We start from the raw sequence: 5,113 nt of genomic DNA on the forward strand, positions 1-5,113 counted from the left end.
TATTCTAATGTGGGCTCACTGTGGCTCAGGGTACAAAGCTTCTGGAAAACTGTCCCTAGCAAGCCTGACCTTCCGCCTTTCATCTGCAAAGTCGCGTCTTTTCAAAGTGGCTTCTGTGTAGCCGTTCTGCACAGCCTATGTTTTCCAGAACTGTCTTTGGAAGCACAATTAGAAGGTTTAAAACCCAGAAACACAGGCTCCATCCTATTTACACATTTAAAGTAAAGGTCACTCTCAGAAACTGGGCTTCCCAGATTTCTCCCCCTGAAATCCCTTAAGATATGTAATACCAGCATAAAGGGAATCACAAATCCAGTTTTCAGAAAATGGCATTAAATATAGATTTAAACTTTGACCTTTAGTCCCAAGTGAGAGGGCAAAAAATTCTCTTTACAGTGAAGGGCGTGTTGCTACTAAGCTTCAATGAGTAGGGGAGAACCTGCCTGGTGGTAGCCAGGATTAAGAAGCGCCAATCGATTTACCTCCAATGCAGGTGTGCTGCAAATCCGCTGGGCCCAGATGCAGCGCGTGATTGGGCCCGGCTCATCTATATTCTAGAGTTTGTAGAGGAAGCTTCTGGGAAACAGGGGTCTTCTTGGCTCGGGGAATTGACGTTTCCACGGCAATATGTGAAACGCATTCCGAGTGAGCAGCGATCCAAGATGGAACACACAGGGTCTCCCACCCCACATTAGGGTCACGAGTAATAGTGGGGCATCCATGGGTAGCAGAGTGACAGATTGGGCAAACAGGGAAATCACAGAGACCCAGAGCGTTCATATTTTTACATTCCTTATTACCCTGACTGCTCTGCAGGTGCTGACCAGGTCCCCGGCTGCTGTCCCGTGCTGTGACTCATCTCACCTTTATCTGGTTGACAAGCTGATTTTTGAGGCCAGTGTGGGGGAAGGGTGGACAATGGGAAATGTAGCCTGTTGAAGAGAGAGGGACTGTTGGTCATGTGTGCATCTGGAAGCAGCAGAAGAAATTTCCCCTGGTAGAGAGATGGCTTTGCTAGAATAATCAGAGAGGGAAAGACACAAGTAGAAAAGAGCACCGGACTTGGAATCCATTTTCTTGTCCCTGAAGGTAAAGAAAGCTCAGGATTAAAAAGCAGCACGAATTATGCATTTACTTGTCTTTGTCACCAGATAGTGACTTCACACAAGCCTGATCTTGCGGATGTCACTGCCACAGTCACCCTCCTATCCCCAGTGTCTGGCTTGAACAAGATGTTCAGCAAAGGTTTCTTGTTTGAAAAAATGGGGGAAGAAAAGAATTATTTGCAGAGAGGGACCCTAGCCCTCACCTATCCAACCCTGTCACTGTGCAGATGAAATTGAAGCCCCAAATGGTGAACTAACTGAATTGTGGTACCACTTATTATCAATTGCAGAAATAAAAACAAAGATAACAATATCTATGAGCATGGTCACTAACAGACCCAGAAACTTACTAATTGTCGGGAATTATGTCCATCAGTGTCAGTGGTGCGAATTGTTTAGACCTTAGTCCATACTCACTATTTCTCTCCAGGGTTCAGAAGCTTGCAAACTACATTTCCCAGAACTCCTTGCCAGTTTTGGTTAGGGACTGCCAAGGGAGAGTACTCACAGAATCCTAGAAACTGAGAGCTCAGGCATCACGATTTCAATACTTCATCTGATTAATTAACTGTCCAGGTGGCAGCAGCAGCAACAGACAACAGGAGGTGACTGCAAGGCCCCGTAGCTGCTGTTGAGTGACAGTGTACATGTGTTCCTTGGGCTCCTGGAGGCATTGACAGGGTACAAATTCTGACCTCTGCTTTCTAGTTGCTTTGTAGGTTTCTCTCCCAAAGCCCCTCCAAACATTTGTAGCCAATATCTTGTCTTAAACTCCCCGCTGCAATATCTAGTGTGGTTTATTGCCTCTCCAACCCACCCACCCCCCTTTTTTTTGCATTTTTGAGGACTAGTTATGGCATTCTAATAGAAACCTTGCAGTTTGAGCCATTGAAACACCACTTACCTACGTGTAGACAAGAAACTGAAGCTGGAAGACAAGAGGGGACTTGTCTGTGGTCACACAGCTAGGTAGTGGCACAGAGGAATGTAAACGAGATTATGTGAGGCTTGCATCCTCACACTGAACTCTGCTGCTCAGGCATGCCTTCTCCATCCCAGTGACTTCCCAGGACACTCTCCATAGGGTCTTTCCTCCCTGTGCTATGTGGAACTGACTCCAATGTGCTGTTTTCTTTAGAATCCTCTTTTTCCTGGACCCATGAGTTCCTGGCCATGCACCTGAGCTTTGAGATGAAGTCATTTCTGTCATTAAAAACATTGTCGGAACAGGTACTTTTTTTACCAGCCAAAGTAGCTAATATAACGAGTGCTGTTAGTAGAAACCTTCTGTGATGGTTTGAAAGAAGGAGTGGAGGAGGAGGAAGGGGGGACGGGTGAACAGGTTCAGAATTACTACACAGCAGATGGGGTCCTTGTCCTGTCACGGGGACATGGAACATCCCAAGCCTGGGAGAGACAGAACCTGAGAACTTAGGATCCAGGGGCTTGGCACATGGGAGTAGCTGAAAATGCTGCCTAGCATATGGGGACCCCTCCCGCAAATGTTGGTTTCAACATAAGGCAACAAGGTGCTGGGAGGTTCAGGAAATGTCAGGATAAGGAGGAGCGAAGTCAAGCCCATGGGGATGCTCAGACCACAGGGAGGTACACATCTGAGCTAGGAGGGAAGTACCTCCACACTATGGATTCCTGAGAAAGAAAGGCAGTACAGGGTTTGAGAGAGGACTAACATGAAGTATCAGGGTGCAGCCCCAGGCAGCAGACATGCAGTCAGGTATTAGCAAATCAAATTCTACATCATGGGGTACTCTTTGTGGAACTCAACTGCTGCCCTTGAGCTACCTGAGTGCGTCAGTGCTGCCCAGGAGGAGACAGTCTCAGAAGAATCCAGAACAGACTTGGCTTCTGCCGCATCCTTTTCAGGGTCTCGCCATCCCTCCTCAGCTCTGCCCATGTCCCCAACCCACTGACCCCCAAACCACGCCCTGCTGAGAACTTTGCTGACTTGAGTCCACTCCTTCTATTCAGCATCGTTTAGTCTGATCCCAATCTACTCCTTTAGGTCTTCGATATTGTAATGAACAATTAATTTGATAAACTTGCTTGCAGACATCAATAACTGGATAGAACTTAAAATGTCCTTCCCAAAAGCTCTCATCCTTGAACCCTGGCCTTCAGCAAAGAACTAGTCACATGGACTCTCCAACAGCATGATGGTTTGTATCAGCCAGGAAGACTTTCGGCAGTTACAGAAAGCCATATGGTAGTGGATTTCTGTAAAGTTGTTTATTTGCTCCAACACACACACGCACACGCACACGCACACGCACACGCACACGCACACGCACACGCACACGCACACGCACACTGGGCTGTCATTGTAGCCCCTGGCAGGGCTACAATGTCTCTACTGCCAAGTCTCCTCCTCTCTGTGTGTTACACTTACAATTGCAAAATGACAACAGAGAGGAAGGCGAAGGGCCCCGAGGCAAAGGCCTCTGGGTTAGGGTGCCTGTGTAGATCTAATTGCCCAGGACCGAGCCAGCTCTGAGGGAGGGTGGAGAAGTCAGTTTCCATTTGATTGGGTTGTAACAGTTCAGCGTAATGGCATGACGATGCTCAGAGCCAAAATGGAGGATGCCCTAGGAAGTGGAAAGGGAGGCATGGCGTCTCAGCAACAGCAGTGCCTGCCACAAGACAGCCACGTGAAGGACCGGAAATGCAATGGAGAACATTTTGTGCCACCCTCTCCGTCCATAACTAAGGGCAGAATGGAGAGCGGACCTGGAAGTGGATACACTGTGTGGAGACCAGCGGAGCACCCAGGTCTCTGGCTCAGCCACGGCCCCCCTTCACCCAGCCAGAGACGAGGGTGCGCTGTGTAGCGAGGTGCAAGAAGTCACTGTTAGTGCCACAGCCACGTCTCTACCCACAGCCCAAAAGAATGCTTCCTTCTGGGATTGGTAGAATGACGCTGAGCTCCGCGTTCTCTTCTTGCCGGAATAACCCCGAGCGACTCAGCAGTATTCCGGACATCCACTGCCCTGTTCAACTGGCACCGCTAGCCTGTCTTTCGTTTTCCACTGTTACTGTATAGAAGTTTTCCCGGGTATGGCATGCAGAGATGGGATTCAAAACAAGAGCGATAAAGAATTTTAATTCATTAAAAAACACAAAACTTTTTTCCCCCTAAGTCTCTAAAACCTTGGAAACATGTATACTTTCCTTCTGGAAACATGGTTTCTGCTGTGGCCTGTTTAACCTCTAACAAATGCTATCGCATGCAGCTCTCCCGTGTGGAGTGCTGGTGTCAGGCCCGTGGGCTGCTGTACCTTCAGTCAAGGACTTCAGCATCGGTCCCCCATTTTTGTCCCCAGACTCTTGCAGATCAGTCATTTCCTTCCAATGTTCCCAGGGCCGTTTTGTGAGTTGGATCGTTCCTCCAGACCCCTGATTCCTATGAATCGGGCCATAACTAGAACAATGATGTGAAATGTGGGGAAAGTAAAGGCAGTTGCGAGCTCACAAACAGCCTTCCACAGTTGGAAAAACTCCTCGGGGTCTCACAGGCAGAAAGTTGAGTCCCGCAACATCAGTAGACAGCGGGGCTCTGGAGGGAGACAACTTGTGTAATTTCCATCTCTTGAAACATTTAAAATGTGTCTGATCAAAGGAGGGGAAAATTAACCACAGTGTAGGAAGCCGGCAGGGGGACGGGCAAGATGACCTAATTTGCCTTTTTCATTACTAATTTCAGTAGACGTCGTCTTTGGGAATTCCACCCTGAGATTCCAAGGCAGGAGCCCTCCACGGGAACCTGGGCAAAAGAGGGCACGCAGGACCCCTGATTTCCGAAGCCTCTTCTGTTGCACCCTTTGGGGTTTTGCATATAGTCAATTCTCCTCAGACAGATACACTGGGCCCCCTTCTTATCTACATAATAGCTTTGGAGAAATTTTCCCTTTGGGTTTCAAAGGATGTGAGTTTGGTCTATCAAAGTTGGGACTATGCAATGAATTCATTACTTGCTGAAATAAAAATCAACA

The sequence above is a fragment of the Peromyscus californicus genome, unplaced genomic scaffold (genome assembly GCF_007827085.1).
Source record: "Peromyscus californicus insignis strain IS unplaced genomic scaffold, ASM782708v3 Scaffold_5__1_contigs__length_169319896, whole genome shotgun sequence".
NCBI classification, from domain to species: domain Eukaryota; kingdom Metazoa; phylum Chordata; class Mammalia; order Rodentia; family Cricetidae; genus Peromyscus; species Peromyscus californicus.